The sequence below is a fragment of the Rana temporaria genome, chromosome 8 (genome assembly GCF_905171775.1).
Source record: "Rana temporaria chromosome 8, aRanTem1.1, whole genome shotgun sequence".
Classification (NCBI taxonomy): Eukaryota; Metazoa; Chordata; class Amphibia; order Anura; family Ranidae; genus Rana; species Rana temporaria.
Window position 1 is genome coordinate 183,465,343 of NC_053496.1, and position 18,704 is coordinate 183,484,046.

Here is an 18,704-nt window from a genome sequence, read left to right on the forward strand (position 1 = left end):
ACCTAGATTAACCCCTTCATGGTTGGAACATTTTCTCCAAAAAAGAACTGACCATATCTCCGGAGCCATAAGTCCTTATTACCATTTCAGTACTCTTGTGAGTAGTTTTCTACTATCATTTTATTCTATTAAACCTGTCAACGGTGATACACTAGGCTGGTGCGCCTTTCTTTCTTTGCTCTTGAAGTGATTAAGGAGCCCTGCTCTACAATTTGAAGTTCCTAGGATATATAGCTCTGGAGATATGGTCGGTTCTATCTGGGTGGATGGCTCTCCGGAACCCTTGGGGCCATGGAAACCAAACTTGGTAAACACATGGAAGTCATTAAGGAGCCCCTATTTACCAAGTTTGAAGTTCCTAGGACGTATGGCTTGGGAGATATGGTCGGTTCTCTTTGGGTGGCTGGCTCTCCCGAAAACCTTGGGCCTCGGACTCCAAACTTGGTAGACACGTGAAGGTTATTAAGGAGCCCCACTGTACCAAGTTTGAAGTTCCTAGGACTTTTGGGTATGGAGATATGGCTCCGGAGATATTGATCGGCAAATCCCAAATTCATGCCGACAAGGTGGAACCAGAGCCCGGTTCGCTGTCAAATTTCAAGTCGGTTCTCTTTGGGTGGCTGGCTCTCCAGAGGCTGTAGGGCTCAGGAGGACTCTAAGGTAGGGATTATGGTCTTCCCAGCTGAACTTATTTTTCAGACCTCCTTACAGAACTGCTAGGAGATGAAGAAAAGCTTCACCGTCTTACCATCTCTCTGGTCAAATAAAATGTTCCTGGGTACCAAGTGGAATTAAGAAGAGCAGTTTTTCACACCTTGGTGAGAACTCATTCTTAGAGGAGGTCTGTTTGTGTGGCATCACCTAACAGGTGGCCAGGGGTCAGGGCGATATTCGGCAGGCCAAAATGTCCAGTGGAAAATTTAGCAAATTATAGTTTGATCTATTAGTTCAACAACCCTCCTATTATCCCCCTCCCATCTCCTACTCAGATATTGTGTGTGATCAATACCATCCAAATAATTCTTCATTTCATTTACCAAGGTTATCTGTCAACATGGAGGCCTGTATAGATCAAATGATGGCACGAATGAGGATGGAGGAGGAACGGAGTCACATGACTGAGAGGATACTAAATCTCACCCTGGAGATCATCTACCTGCTGACTGGAGAGGTGAGGAGGATTCTGGGAGGTCACATGACATCACTCTTATCTCTATTAATAAAACACAGACCTGACCGGAGAGGTGAGGAGGTTTCTGGGAGGTCACATGACATCACTCTTATCTCTATTAATAAAACACAGAGCTGACCGGAGAGGTGAGGAGGATTCTGTGAGGATCTCATAATATTATCCTTGGTCTTTCAGAATTTTCCGCCTGTAAAGTCTGGTGACAAGGTGACCATCACAATCTCTCTATTTCACTTCCTGAAACCTGAGAGACACAACATGGAGAAGATTCTAGAAGTCACCAAGAAGATGATGGAGCTGCTGACAGGAGAGGTAAGCGGTGCTGGGAATTCTGGGACATTATCCAGTAACAGACAAGGGTCTGGATGGTGACTGTATCATTGTGTGTGTCAGGTTCCTATAAGGTGTCAGGATGTCACTTTCTATTTCTCCATGGAGGAGTGGGAGCAGGGCCGTCTTTACCGCAGGGCAAATGGGGCAGGTGCCCTGGGCCCTGTCACTGTTGGGGGCCCAAAGCAACCCCCTTTGAAAAAAAAAAAAAAAAAAAAAATTTTTTTTTTTTTTTTTTTTTTTAGGGGTCCGGAGGCCCCCAGGGGCCCGGAGGACCCAAGGGCCCCAGATGGCAACCCCCCCTTTTTTTTATTTTTTTTTAAATAAAAAAAAAAAGATTATATATTTTTATTAAAGGGACAATTTTTTAATATATTTTTATTTTATTTTTTATTAAAGGGACAATTTTTTTTAGAGGTCTGGGGGTCCCCAGGGGCCCATAGTTCCCCAGGGCCCCGGATGACAACCCCCCTTTTTTTATAAAAAAAAATCTTTATATATATATATATATATATATATATATATATATATATAAATATATATATAAATGTTTATTATTATTATTATTATTATAGGACCCAGAGGTCCCCAGGGCCCCGGATGGCAACCCCCCTTTTTTTTATAAAAAACATTTTTTTATATATTTTTTTTTTTTTTATATATATATATATATATATATATATATATATATATATATATATATTTTTATATTATTAAAGGGCTCAGAGGTCCCCATGTGGCAAACACCCTTTATCTTTTTTATAAATGTTTATTTTTTTATTTTTGTTTATATATTTTTTTTATTTTTTTTTTATTTAAGGGCCCAGAGGTCCCCAGGGCCCTGGATGGCAACCCCCCTTTTTTTTTATAAATGTTTCTTTATATATATTTTTTATTAAAGGGCCCAGAGGTCCCGGATGGCAACCCCCTTTTTTTGTAATTTATTTTTATTAAAAAAAAATATATTAAAAGGGCCCAGAGGTCCCCAGGGCCCCAGATGGCAACCCCCTTTTTAAAATATATTTTTTATATATATTTTTTATTTCTTTTTTTCTTTTTATTAAAGGGCCCAGAGGTCCCCAGGGCCCAGGATGGCTACACCCCTTTTTTATATATATTTTCTTTATTTCTTTCTTTATTTCTTTTTTTGTAAAGGGCCCCCCGCTTCTAAATTTGCGGCAGCCCCCCCCCCCCTGCTTCTCAATTTCAGGCGGCAGCACCCCCCATCCCGGTTCTCTGCTCCAGGGGGCCCATGCCTGAAGCTGTGTAAGTGGCCCCATAATTCCTGATGGCGGCCCTGTCTCCCGTTAAGCCCCTGTGCTGCCCACAAATCAGGCTGAAAATCATCAGCGGCACACAGCCAGTGACAGTACTGCTTCCCTTCCCAGTGTTTTAAAATGTACAGCACCCCTGGCTTCCCTTTAGACGCGCACTTCTCCCTTCCTGCCACTGGGTGCTGCTTGCATATAAAAGTGAATTAGAATGTGATTTTATAACATCCCCAGTTTGCTCTTCCTGAGGCTGACTTCTTCATGTCATGCTCCTCAAGGTATGTCACTGTTTGCTAATCTATATTGTAAATTGAAGTTTTCTGTAGAGTGTGCCCAAAGTCTTTATAATATTTGATGATTCACTGCAGGTCTGGTCAGTGTTTTAAAAAGTTCCTCTATTTTACACATGGCATGGCATGGGGTCACAGCACCGTCTGTCCATTCTGCTTTAGCACCATGGGACCCCATGCCATGCCATGTGTAAAATAGAGGAACTCTTTAAATCACAGACCAGACCTGCAGTCCAGGCTGAGTAAAGCCTCAGAGTACATGACATTACTGTCTGTATTTAACTGCTTGATGGGCTTATTTTGGGTCTGGCTGGTTCACATGTATGTGTTTTGGCGGCCCTCATTTGCGCAGGCACAGCAGCCCATTCATTTGAATGGGCCGCCATGCCTGCGTTTCCTGCAAAGAAAAGCGCATGCCTCATGTAATAGGCTGCGCACACGGCACGCTTATGCCCATCAAGCACTGAAATACAGCACTGTCTGTCCATTCTGCTGTCTGCTGTGACTTATCTGCAGTTCCCGCACTGTCAAACTTGCTGCATTTTTAGACATTTAGGTCACGCTTTTAAAAATACAGTGCGTTTGTGTGTGCAAGAACTGCAGGTAAGTAGCATGGTGCAAAAGCAGAATGGATTTCAAGGCAACTGTATTTTTAAAATGCTGAATGCACCTTTTTTCTGCAGGAAACAAAGGCATGGCAGCCCATTCAAATCAATGGGCTGCTGTACCTGCACAAATGAGGACCGCCAAAACATACATGTGAACCAGCCAGGCCCAAAATAAGCTGGAGGGGGGCCCAAAAAAAATGTTTGCCCTGGGCCCAAACCATATTAAAGACGGCCCTGAGTGGGAGTATTTAGAAGGACACAAGGATCTCTACAAGGACGTCATGATGGACAATCAGCCGCCCCTCACATCACCGGGTAAGAGGAGACTTCATTGTAAAGGAGAGAGCAGTACGGAGGCTCCACCTAGATCCCCCATCATCTGATAAACACATAGAAACAATGTATTCAGTCAGTGTGTGAGTTTCCTACAGATGGATCGAGTAATGGGAACCCACCAGAGAGATGTCCCCGTTCTCTGTATTCCCGGGATTCCACACAGGAAGGTCACACCATCCCCCACCATCATCAGGCAGATGAGTAGCAATTATTGATAGTTACGATATATATGTACAAGTTTGTGTGTTACAATTAATATTTTATTATATGTTCAGGTTGGAAACCTCGGGGATCATAATATTATTGTTAAAAAAGAGTATAAAGAGGAGGATGAGGAGTATGGTGTGATGGAGAAGTTTTCAGGACACAAGGATTTGATGAATTCCACACAGGAAGGTCACACCATCCCCCACCATCATCAGGTAGATGAGGAACAATCACTGATAGTATCATTAGGATCTGTACATTATCTGCATTGTTACCATTGATGTCATTTTTATTCTATATTCAGAGTGGAAACCTGAGAGATTCTAAAGTTGAGGTGAAATCAGAAGAAGAAGAGACGTATGTGAGGGATGATCAGCAGTCTATGGAGGAGGATGGAATAACGGGGACATTTATAGAGGAGGACACTCCTACAGAGATCAGCACAGGTGGGTCATTAACACTAAATCCATTCCTCCACCTATACTGCTCACTGATTGGTCCAGAGTAGGGCGGGGACTGGGTGATATCAGCCTGTAATCCCCTGATCCCTTTCCTGAGCTGTGTTCCCCGTCCTGTATACCTGTATTTCTCTCGGATAATCTTCCTTCTCTGTGCTGCAGACACAATTTATGTCTCTAGACTGGATTTATGGAAATTCTGGGGTTCAGCAAAATGTTGATTTTCACCATAGTCATTGCTCAACGTAGGCACCAATGTCATGTGTCTTGGTCTTCTGCCCCATGCCAGGGTATAGCATGATCTCTGACAGAACAATTCTCCTGGGATACTTGCTCTGTTATTTGCTGGCTGTGCCGGGTGGAGGGATAAGTCTGTATAGTCTCAGACCCAAGTCACTGAGTGCAGTCTCAGGAGATGGGAGGCAGCGGTGTGGGATCTCTGCAACTTGTCTCCAGTAAAACATTTAATCCACCACTGATTACCGAATACCAATATTATGAGTCCTGACCCTTCACTATAAAATGTACATTACATACTCCTGACCCCTGCATCATATACTCTATATTGTACATTACATAATTCTGATACTATATAGTCCTATCTGTTTTATCTTATACTCTATGTTGTACATTACATAGCCCTGACTTCTTCTCTCTCCCCTCCCCCACTGCTATATATACACATAATATGTATTCTCTTTTGTTACACCCATTTCCTACCAGCTGGACATTTTATATCTGATGATGTGATTGGAGCACAGACTTTTACATGTTGATAATAATGTGATAACATCCTCCAACTTTAGAACCTTCAACAGAAAGTGATAATGAGGGGGAGGAGTCAATAACCCAGTGATGGAGGTCTTCAGGATCAGTCCAGTCTTCATCTTGGTTATTCTCATCCCATCCTCACTCTTTGACCTCTGGTGGGGCTCAGCCCCGCTGTTATTCATGACTAAATCATGGACTAAATCAGGAAGTGCACGACTTCTTGTGTTGGGAAGATGGCAATGAGTGATAGAGGGGGTGGGGACACTCATCCTATAATCCCCTCATCACTGTCACTCCTATAAAAGACAGTTCTCGTTGTTTCCTCACTCTCTGACTAAGGTCCATGAATGAAGAAATTAACTGGTAGGAGATCAGAGGACCCATTTACTAGTTACCTTGAGGGGGGAATTGTAAGATCCTCAGAGACAAAGATGCCTGATGTGGGCGGAGTCCTGGTTTAGGGGAACCAATCAGCCCATGTCTAGTAATAATCTTTGTATTTCTATTTTAGTAGATGGACGGGAGATGAGGAAAACCTCAGAGGATTGTCTCACTTTGTCTCCAGACTGTAAAGTAGAAGATGAGGACATCACACAGTATAGTCCAGGAGAAAACCCGACTACCTCAAATGTCCATCCGGCACCACACAGTCTAGATGGACCATCATATTCCTCTTATCCTGAGGAACCTCAGACTGTGCGGGACGGTGCCGGACCATCGTATTCCTCTTATCCTGAGGAACCTCAGACTGTGCGGGACGGTGCCGGACCATCGTATTCCTCTTATCCTGAGGAACCTCAGACTGTGCGTGACGGTGCCGGACCATCGTATTCCTCTTATCCTGAGGAACCTCAGACTGTGCGGGACGGTGCCGGACCATCGTATTCCTCTTATCCCAAGGAACCTCAGACTGTGCGGGACGGTGCCGGACCATCGTATTCCTCTTACCCTGAGGAACCTCCGACTGTGCGAGACGGTGCCGGCCCATCGTATTCCTCTTATCCTGAGGAACCTCAGACTGTGCGGGACGGTGCCGTCCTTCCAACAGATAAGAGGTTTTCCTGTCCTGAGTGTGGGAAGCGTTTTAATTCTAAGTCTGGTCTTAATCTGCATATAAAATTTCATACAGATGAGAAGCCACATTCCTGTTCTGAGTGCGGGAATTGTTTTATAAGGAAGTCGCATCTTGATAGACATCAGAGGTCTCACACGGGTGAGAAGCCGTATTCATGTTCTGAGTGCGGGAAATGTTTTTCAGATAAGTGGCATCTTGAAAGACATCAGGGGTCGCACAAGGGTGAGAAGCCATATTCCTGTCCTGAGTGCGGGAAATGTTTTGTACAGAAAGCAGAACTTGGCAGACATCAGATTTCTCACACGGGTGAGAAGCCGTATTCATGTTCTGAGTGCAGGAAATGTTTTTTAAGACAGTCTCTTCTTCTCACACATCAGAGGTCACACACGGGTGAGAAGCCGTATTCCTGTCTTGAGTGCGGGAAATGTTTTTCTAGAAAGTCGAATCTTAACACACATCAGAGATCACACACGGGTGAGAAGCCGTATTCCTGTCCTGAGTGCGGGAAATGTTTTTCTAGAAAGTCGAATCTTGACACACATCAGAAATCACACACGGGTGAGAAGCCGTATTCCTGTCCTGAGTGCGAGAAAATGTTTTTCAGATAAGTGGCATCTTGACACACATCAGAAATCACACATAGGTGAGAAGCCGTATTCATGTTCTGAGTGCGGGAAATGTTTTTCACATAAGTGGCATCTTGATAGACATCAGAGGTTGCACACAGGTGAGAAGTCGTATTCCTGTCCTGAGTGCGGGAAATGTTTTTCAAGAAAGTCGAATCTTGACACACATCAGAAATCACACACAGGTGAGAAGCCGTATTCCTGTCCTGAGTGCGGGAAATGTTTTTCAGATAAGTGGCATCTTGAAAGACATCAGGGGTTGCACACAGGTGAGAAGTCGTATTCCTGTCCTGAGTGCGGGAAATGTTTTTCAAGAAAGTCGAATCTTGACACACATCAGAAATCACACACGGGTGAGAAGCCATATTCCTGTCCTGAGTGCGGGAAATGTTTTGTACAGAAAGCAGAACTTGTCAGACATCAGATTTCTCACACGGGTGAGAAGCCGTATTCATGTTCTGATTGCAGGAAATGTTTTTCAAGAAAGTTTCTTCTTCTCACACATCAGAGGTCGCACACGGGTGAGAAGCCATATTCCTGTCCTGAGTGCGGGAAATGTTTTTCAGTTAAGTCGAATCTTAACACACATCAGAGATCACACACGGGTGAGAAGCCGTATTCCTGTCCTGAGTGCGGGAAATGTTTTTCAGATAAGTGGCATCTTGACACACATCAGAAATCACACATGGGTGAGAAGCCGTATTCATGTTCTGAGTGCGGGAAATGTTTTTCAGATAAGTGGCATCTTGATAGACATCAGAGGTTGCACACAGGTGAGAAGTCGTATTCATGTCCTGAGTGCGGGAAATGTTTTTCAAGAAAGTCGAATCTTGACACACATCAGAGATCTCACACTGGGGAGAAGCCATATTTCTGTCCTGAGTGAGGGAAATGTTCCCCACTGAAGTCCTGTCTTCCTGTTCCAACTTGACTGCACACCAGTGCACAAAGCAAGGTCCATAGAGACATGGATGAGCGAGTTTGGGGTGGGGGAAATTGACTGGCCTGCACAGAGTCCAGACCACAACCTGATAGAAGTAGTGTTAATTTTGGCAGCGAATTTCGATTTGGTTTTAGTCATATTTAGTCGACTAAATCTCCAGGACATTTTAGGCGACTAAAACTCATTTTATAGAAGGGAGTGACCCCATAGAGCCCAAACGAAATGTATAATACACATCCCTCCATCCCCATACATATATGTGGAAAAAGAGGAAGAAGGGTTTTGGTGACAGAACAGGCTCTAGGAGAGATAATGATAATGTTTTTTTCTTCATTATCTCTCCTAGAGCCTGTTCTGTGGTTCACGGGTCTACCTCATCCCCAGCGGTGTGCTGTGGCTCCCTGGTCCCTTCCCTGGCCGCTCTTGCCCGCTGCACTAAATCTCCACCCTCGGTCCTCATAGAGTTCCATCTGGGGGGGAGGGGGGGTTACCCCTGCCTCAACCCCGGGTGAGACAGCCTTTCCAGAGCCACCATCCCAATCCATCGTGGGCATCTGCATGACCCTATATATATATATGTATCTGGGTTACACCGTCGGTAACGTGCTAATTTCTAGTTCCCTCTTGTTGAGTATATGGTGTGCCCTCTAAGTTTTGACCTATTATTTCTTTATCTTACTTTGTAGCCTAAGCCTTTGTATCCTCACTCCTGATGAGTGGCTGTAATTGCCACGAAACGCATCATGTCTATCAACCATTAAATATGATTATCTTTATTTCTATTTATTATGTTTCTCTTGGATGAAACCATGTGTCATGCATTATTTACATGATACATCACACATCATACTGGGTATTTTATGTATTAATGGCCCCTAGTTGATTTAATGTTATTAATTATATCCAACTATTCTAGGGTCACACGTTGCCCATTAAAGTGGAGTTTCACCCATTTTATTTTTTTTTCCTAAAAATCTTAAAATAAATAATACATTTTTTTTTATACTTGCCTGAAAGGGCGGTGGCTATGCGGAAGTGGCTCTTCTGCCTCTTCTTCCACCGCGGTGGATTTTCAGGCTCGTCCTCCGTCGCTGTGTCTTCTTGTGAATGAGCCGCGCTGCCTTTTGGGAACTGTGTGTATCCCAGGAGGCAGCCGCCCATTCACAAAGCGCCGTGCGAGTCGTGCATGCGCAGTAGGAAACGGGCAGTGAAGTGAAACGGGCAGAGGCGCCAGGACCCAGCGATCGTCGTTGGGGGACCGACATGGCCGGCGACTAGGACAGGTAAGTGTCCTTAAAGCGGGAGTTCACCCTAAAAAAATTTTTTAACATTAGATTGAGGCTCATTTTGTCAAGGGGAATCGGGTAGTTGTTTTAAAAACGAAGCAGTACTTACCGTTTTAGAGAGCGATCTTCTCCGACGCTTCCGGGTATGGTCTTCGGGACTGGGCGTTCCTATTTGATTGACAGTCTTCCGACGGTCGCATCTATCGCGTCACGAGTAGCCGAAGCTCCTGGCCAAGCTCTCGATATTCCGATGTTTGGCAGAGAAGTGAGAGCTCGGCTCAAATGCTTCTCTTAACCAGGATTCCGCAACACCCCTGAGGACCTCAGACGGCACCCCCAGGGTACTGTGGCACCCCGGTTGAAAAAAGGTTGGAGTAGAGCAGGGGTGTCCAAACTTTTTTCAAAGAGGACCAAATTTGATGAAGTTAACATGTCTGAGGGCCGACCATTTTGCCTGACATTCTTTGAACCATTACAATTCCGTCTAAGTACGTCCCCACTATAACTGATGAAAGCTTGGGGAAATGGAGTGCGAAGCTGCAACATTTAACAGTTGGTTGGTGGTTGGAAAGGCCAATTTATTTCAGCCGTTTGCTGACCCCCCAAACAAGCCAAATTCTGTCAAAAACATGAGTTCTGGCCAAACCCGGGTCTCATTGCAAGTGGTCTGTTTATTGGTCTCTTACATTAGTTACCAATAGTAGAAGGATCCAATTACATCAATGGTCTGTTTATTGGTCTCTTACATTGGTGAGAGGGATCCCCTTATATCCTTTGTCAGTGGGAGAAGGACATTCTTACATCGTCATGAAATCGTTGTTATTGAGAGACCAAAATTGTTCATTGCTCATGGAACCCCCTAGAAGAAGCCTTTGGAGGAACAATGGCTAAGAAAGTCTGGACTAGGCAGTGATATATTTTTATCCCCCTTGGTGGGAGTGGAGATGACCCCATCTATAAGGATATACAATACATACACACACAAGGCCGTGTTCACTCTACGAGACACTGCATTTCCTCTGACCTCCACAAGGTGGTGATCTCACGTCTACCCAGAGAGGAAGTGATGTCAGGTACAGACAGGAAGTTCCGGGTGAGAGGTGAGTTGGGAGGAAGTAGAGAGGAGACATTGCTGGACCTGGCAACAGTGGAGGTAATAAGATATTATTTTCTATTTATACCCAGTAACCCCCCCCCCCCCCGGTCATGTCCGTCCTCTTCCTTTATAGTCACTGTGATGTCTTTTATCTTCAGAAGATGATGATACACACATATATATAGTGTGTAAACCTAGATTAACCCCTTTCAAGATCAGAACATTCCCCCACCTACAGGGTTGGAACATTTTCTTCATTTTGGAGATAAATTCTAGTAATATGTTCCTCTAAACAAACAGCACTGATAATAAATAGACAAGACAATGACCATCCTGACCATCCAGGCCTACAACGGGCAATTATTACACCACACAGGCAGCCAATGGGAAATCATTACAATATGCAGCCAACACAATGATGGAGTGCAGGGGTCAGGAGTATGGAGCATAGAGCCCCTTACATTGATGGCTGGTAGGAAGAAAACATTCCCCAAGCCTGCCATGAAGAATATGTTCGATTATTGGTTTTAGAGGGAGGAAAAATGTATGTGTTCCCGTGTATTTGTGTGTGTGTTCCACTTTTGCCTGTCCATTCATTTTTATAGGAGACATTTCATATATCCTTCGTATTATTGGCTCACAGCGTCTAATTCCGGTTGCCTTAGATGACCCAATGCTATAGGAATGTCATTGTGAACTGAACAGGATGGTATAGCTCCTTAAAAGGTGATACCACTCCCCAAACAATTGCGTTTTGTCAAATCCTACCAGATGGTCCTGTATATACTACAGCTAAAACATTGAATAATCAGTCTCGTCTCAGGGCTGCTTAAATGCACGTCCCTGATTTTGATCATCTGTGCCAAGCCGCAATAGAAACGGGTGGGACTCCTTGGCGAAACATCTATAGTTAAGTATTCTTATTACACTTTACAATATTTTTACATTTGTTATCTGTCTGTCATTACTTCATTAAATGGTATACCTACAAGTGTTGTGATCTCTCTTTGCACGTCTCAAACTAAAACCCAGAAATTGTAGACTATCATGTAACCGTGATAAAAGACATTTCAATGGGCTGCCAAACGTATGGAAACAAGCAAAAAGTAGGTCATGCAGTAGTTCTGAAAACATGCCACCCCAAACCTCAGAACCTTCAAGGCCGGATCACACCAAAACACGGTGCAGGAATAAGGCATTCTATGCACTTCTCTCGCACCACATGTGTTTGTGAGATGTATTTGGGGTGCCATTAACAATTTATTGGCACCCGCACATTCTTGCAACGGTGTGCGAAAGGCACAAGGAATGTGCCTTTCCTGCCCTGTGTTTTGGTGTAAACTGGCCCTGAAGGGTCTCTGGCGGAAGTAGAAGAGCTGAGAGACTGTGAAGATAATGCATAGCGGATGGATTCTAGGGGCCCCTTAAGGGGTACACGAGTTGAAGGGGGGGGGGGGGGGCAGTGTAGCTGAGAATTCTGGGGCCTTTGATAGCAGGCAGCAGGTCTCTGAGGGAAGAGGAGGTTGTAGGGCTCAGGAGGACTCTAAGGTAGGAAGGGTGGGCTCTTGGTCTATAATGGTCCTCCCGTCTTAAAGGGGTTGTAAAGGAAAAAAAATGTTTTCATAATAAGCATCCTTTACCTGCAGACATTCCTCTTTTCACTTCCTCATTGTTCATTTTTGCTCAGAAGTTGCTCTATTGTTTCTCTGTTCTATTCACTTCCTGCTTGTCTGATTTTACTGACCTGGGAACTACATCTGTGTGGCAGGACGCTCTCTACTTGTTAGAGACTTCAAGGAGGTGTGAATTACTGGGCGTGCCACAATTCATACTGGGAAATGTAGTTCTGACATGAACAAACGATGCAAACCAGGAAGTGAATGAGAAAACAGAAACTAGAATGCCGGAGGTGATATAGATGAAGGAATTTAATAGGTATTTACTTGTTTTTTAACAGAATCATTACACTATTCTGTCTACCTTGCAGACGTTAATTTTAGGCAAACATTTTTTTTCCTTTAGTGACCCTTTAAATAATTTTTCAGATTTTCTTATAGAACTGTTAGAAAATGAATGCAACCGTCACCTTCTTACCATCTCACTAGGTAATTAAAATGTTCTTGGATACCAAGTATAATGAAGAAGGGCAGTCCTTCACCTCTTGGTTGTTGTTATATTAATATATATGTGTAGGTATTTAAAATATTGTGTTATATGTATGGCATGATATATATATGTGTTACATACAGGCTTTCAAGATTACACATCAAAGGGTGTTGGCTGACCAATGGGGTTAGTGGCCAAACACATATCAAAAGGGACAGCTGAAGACCCTTAGATGTGTTAATCTTGTCCAAGACTACCTAGGTGTGTGTGAGGTATGGCCCGTTAACCTCAAAGGTTATATTGTTTACATATGTTAGGAAGTATTTATTGATGGTAATTAGACTTGAGGGGGTATTCATTCAGGGAAACATTTGGTTGACCTGGAAGAACCCCTCCCTCCAGTGTGAGACCAGTATTTGAGACATTAAAGCTGGCATTCAGTCAGTCTTGTCACTGGGAATATATTCTCTGTGCATTGTATGAACATGGCACAGGTCTTGGAAAAGATGGGATTCTGAATTAATCTGTTGGATTTGTATCGTCTGTGGACTTTGGACTTTATTCTGTATTGGAAGTCAAATAAATGCACTATCTGGAGAGCCTGTGTGTTGCTGCGGAACAACAAATTTATAGTCATCATACTAACATCTAAATATCAATTATCTAATCGGACTCCACTATACCTTGATACATCACTACATTGGTGGGTGGTCATTCTTAGAGGAGGTCTGTTTGTCTGGCCTCACCTGGTGGGTGGCCAGGGGTCAGTGCTGTTCATATGGTGGGGGGGTAAGTTCAATACCTTTCCATGAAACATTCCCTGGCAGTGCCCAGGGCTGGAATTCAGAACACCAGAAACCACTGACACTCTACAATGTCCTAGATGCTTTGAAACCAATAAAGTAGACCTCTCACCCCCTGCTGTACTCCTCCTACCCACACTGGGATGCGATTGGAGGGAAGAGAGCAGAATCCTCCCCCCTAGCACTCCACTCTAGCAGCACCATCCTCCTGTCATCCAATCTATTCCCTTCTCTTACTGCAGAGAGTGACAGTGACTTCACTCCTTTCAGTCATCAGGCTGCCGGAAATTGGAGCCTTAAAGCCGGAGACAATTCTGACAATTCTCCTGATTAGCAAGTCAAAAAAGCATGGTATTTATCATTCCTTGTCTGCAGATCTAAAGCTGATCAAAACCAGTTCAGAAACAAAACAAACTCAACAGAGAGAAGGGAATTTCAGAAGGCCAAAATGGTCCAGGAACCTGCAAAATGTAGAAAATTATAGTTTGATCTTTTAGTTCCTAAGTGTACAACAACCCTCCTATTACCCTGACCTCATAACTCCCCCCCCCCTCACATCCACATCCTAATATTGTGTGACCAATACCATCCAAATAATGTTTATTTTCTTTTACCAAAGTTATCCCTCAACATGGAGACCTGTATAGATCAAATAACGACACAAATGAAGAAGGAGGAAGTCTGGAGTCACATGACTGAGAAAATTCTAAACTTCACCCTGGAGATCATCTACCTGCTGACCGGAGAGGTGAGGAGGATTCTGGGAGGTCACATGACATCACTCTTATCTCTATTAATAAAACACAGACCTGACCGGATTGGTGAGGAGGATTCTGGGAGGTCACATGACATCATTCTTATCTCTGTTAATAAAACACAGAGCTGACCAGAGAGGTCAGGAGGATTCTGGGAGGTCACATGACATCACTCTTATCTCTATTAATAAAACACAGACCTGACCGGAGAGGTGAGGAGGATTCTGGGAGGATCTCATAAAATTACCCTTTTTCTTTCAGAGTTTTCCTCCTGTAAAGTCTGGTGACAAGGTGACCATCACAATCTCTCAATTTCACTCCTTAAAACCTGAGAGACACAACATGGAGAAGATTCTAGAAGTTACAAAGAAGATGATGGAGCTGCTGACAGGAGAGGTGAGCGGTGCCGGGAATTCTGGGACATTATCCATGGAGGAGTGGGAGTATTTAGAAGGACAAAAGAATCTCTACAAGGACGTCATGATGGAGAATCAGCCGCCCCTCACATCACCGGGTAAGAGGAGACTTTATGGTAAAGGAGAGAGCAGTACGGAGGCTCCACCTAGATCCCCCATCATCTGATAAACACATAGAAACAATGTATTCAGTCAGTGTGTGTGTTTCCTACAGATGGATCCAGTAATGGGAACCCACCAGAGAGATGTCCCCGTCCTCTGTATTCCCGGGATTCTACACAGGAAGGTCACACCATCCCCCACCGTCATCAGGTAGATGAGTAGCAATTATTAATAGTTACGATATATATACACAAGCTTGTGTGTTACAATTAATATTTTATTATATATTCAGGTTGGAAACCTCGGAGATTATAATATTATTGTTAAAAAAGAGTATAAAGAGGAGGATGAGGAGTATGGTGTGATGGAGGAGTTTTCAGGACGCAAGGATATGATGGAGCCACCTAATACCAGGAACCAATCAGAGAGATGTCCCCGTCCTCTGTATTCCCGGGATTCCACACAGGAAGGTCACACCATCCCTCACCAACATCAGGTAGATGAGGAACAATTACGGATAGTATCATTAGGATCTGTACATTATCTGCATTGTTACCATTGATGTCATTTTTATTATATATTCAGAGTGGAAACCTGAGAGATCCTAAATTTGAGGTGAAATCAGAAGAAGAAGAGACGTATGTCAGGGATGATCAGCAGTCTATGGAGGAGGATGGAATAACGGGGACATTTATAGAGGTGGACACTCCTACAGAGATCAGCACAGGTGGGTCATTATGACTAAATCCATTCCTCCACCCATACTGCTCACTGATTGGTACAGAGTAGGGTGGGGACTGGGTGATATCAGCCTGTAATCCCCTGGTCACTTTCCTGAGCTGTGTTCCCCGTCCTGTATTCCTGTATTTCTCTCAGATAATCTTCCTTCTCTGTGCTGCAGACACAATTTATGTAGACTGGATTTATGGAAATTCTGGGGGAATTTGTTGCACCCATTTTCTACCAGCTGGATATTTTAAATCTGATGATATGATTGGAGCACAGACTTTTACATGTTGATAATAATGTGATAATGTTCTTGGAACCTTAAACAGAAAGTGATAATGTTGAGTCAGCAACCCAATGATTGTGGTCTTCAGGATCAGTCCAGTCTTCATCTTGGTTGTTCTCTCCCATCCTCACTCTTTGACCTCTGGTGGGGCTCAGTTATTCATGACTAAATAAGGAAGTGCAGAACTTCTTGTGCTAGGAAGATGGCAATGAGTGATAGAGGGGGTGGGGACACTCGTCCTATAATCCCCTCATCACTGTCCCCGGTTTTGTTGTATTCCTCACTCTCTGACTAAGGTCCATCAGAGGACCCATTTACTAGTTACCTTGAGGGGAGAATTTAAGATCCTCAGAGACAAAGCTGCCTGATGTGGGCGGAGTCCTGGTTTAGGGGGAACCAATCAGCTCATGTCTAGTAATAATCTTTGTATTTCTATTTTAGTAGATGGACGGGAGATGAGGAAAACCTCAGAGGATTGTCTCACTTTGTCTCCAGACTGTAAAGTAGAAGATGAGGACATCACACAGTATAGTCCAGGAGAAAACCCGACTACCTCAAATGTCCATCCGGCACCACACAGTGTAGATGGACCATCGTATTCCTCTTATCCTGAGGAACCTCAGACTGTGCGGGACGGTGCCGGACCATCGTATTCCTCTTATCCTGAGGAACCTCAGACTGTGCAGGACGGTGTCATCCTTCCAACAGATAAGAGGTTTTCCTGTACTGAGTGCGGGAAGTGTTTCCATTTTAAATCTGATTATAATGTGCATAAAAGATCTCACACAAGTGAGAAGCCACATTCCTGTCCTGAGTGCGGGAAATGTTTTTCAGATAAGTCCAATCTTTACAGGCATCTGAGATCCCACATGGGGGATAAGCCGTATTCCTGTCCTGAGTGTGGGAAATGTTTTTCACGGAAGCTCACTCTTTATATACATCAGAGGTCTCATACAGGGGAAAAGCCATATTCCTGTTCTGAGTGTGGGAAATGTTTCTCAGACAAGTCCTCTTTTTCTAGTCATCAGAGATTGCACACGGGCGAGAAGCCGTATTCCTGTTCTGAGTGTGGAAAATGTTTTGTAGTAAAATCAAATCTTGTCAAACATCAGAGGTCTCACACAGGGGAAAAGCCATATTCCTGTCCGGAGTGTGGGAAATGTTTTTCAGGAAAGTCCGGTCTTTACATGCATCAGACATTGCACACAGGTGAGAAGCCGTATTCCTGTCCTGAGTGCGGGAAATGTTTTTCACAGAAGCCCACTCTTTACAGACATCAGAGGTCTCACACAGGGGAGAAGCCGTATTCCTGTGCTGAGTGCGGGAAATGTTTTTCAGTTAAGTCACATCTTAACAGACATCAGAGATCGCACAAAGGGGAGAAGCTGTATTCCTGTCCTGAGTGCGGGAAATGTTTTTCACAGAAGTCCCATCTTTACACACATCAGAAACTGCACATGGGTGAGAAGCCATATTCCTGTGCTGATTGCGGGAAATGTTTCTCCCAGAAGTCCAATCTTTACACACATCAGAGATTGCATACGGGGGAGAAGCCATATTCCTGTCCGGAGTGCGGGAAATGTTTTTCAGATAAGTCCTCTCATAACAGACATCAGAGATTGCACATGGGGGAGAAAACACTGCCCTGTCCTGAGTGAGGGAATTGTTCCTCACTGAAGTCCTGTCTTCCTGTACATCAGGGGTCCCACACAACCCTCGAGGTGTATTAGTGAGTGTGGGAAATGTCTTGTATATAAATGTTGCTGGACATGTGGGGAAGAAGCACACCCTGATATACACCTCAGATATACTCCATGGCTGATCTTCATCATGTAAGAAACAGTTGATAAGGAGATCAGAGATCACCAAAGACATGGATGAAGTGTTGTATTGTGTTGGCCATTGATAGCAGGAGAAAAATAAAAATGGAGTCATTACCTTTCGTAGTTTGAGTCGATTTTGTGGTGGAAGATTTCACAAACACACAATAGTCGATTTTTTAAAATATTAGATGAACAAATGTGACAATGTGAAGAATGTTAATTTCATACAACAATTTCCTATGATTATTGGCTCCATCCAGTGATCATGATCCCGTACTGCTCTATTTTTTCTGAGGGAGGCATTTCAGGAAAAATACCTCATTATGGCCACTAGATGAAGCTGACAATCATAGGAAATCGCTGTGTTAATTAAATTACAGCCAGAATTTCCCATGGGTGGGGGTCCTACCACTGCGCTTTTTCGCTAGCGGTGAGGATATGGATTATTTACCTCCATGTTCTTCAAAGTTATGGTGACCCAAAGTGTACATCTGGGCCTGGTATGTATTTATTGCGGAGGGGACAAGTTATTCTTTTTTTTTTTGCAGACTTATGTCTGTGGAATGTTTTTTGATCTTTATTAAAACCCTACACTTCTCATTTTGGTCTGGAAGTTCACTGCATTACTCAGAAACTTACCGACCATGTACTCTCTCTCTTAGTTGTCCCCATCACTCCTTGCCTAGCACATCTTACCATCGCTCAGTATTGGCACTATTAGTTAATGCGGTATGGAGTTGCATTATGAAGTTTTGGAAACAATGGAACCCCCCCCCCCCTGCATCTATCGCGAATGTGAATGATTTGTGAGCTGGAGAATCTGTTCGCTATCAAAAAAAGCTCTTGTTCCGAAGGTAATGGTTCTATTGGCATGAGTTTTCCTACTTGAATATCAACATATATAGGAGATCCTAAAATCTTCTGGTTCTAGTAGATCTGGATCTGGTTGTCTTGTCCCAAGTTCGAGAGAAGTGGCGTCTTTAATTTCCCTCGTGTCTTCTCTCTCTTCCACCCTTTCCCCTTCTTTTTACATACCCTTATCTCTCTCTACGACTTGGCTGTCACCTTCTACACCACAGCTTTTCTCAACCTTATTCCCAAAAGAAAGAAAAAATCAGGTCTCGGGGGAACCCTTACTAATCCTAATTCTTTGCGGGGGCCAGTGAGAAAAATGTCCCTTACATTAGGGTGACCAGACATC

At 43.7% G+C, this 18,704-nt stretch overlaps 1 pseudogene; it reads left to right on the top strand.

The window, feature by feature from the left end:
• The first annotated feature begins 6,501 nt into the window (after positions 1 to 6,501).
• On the top strand, positions 6,502 to 17,338 carry LOC120910600 (annotated as a pseudogene).
• Positions 17,339 to 18,704: the final 1,366 nt, after the last annotated feature.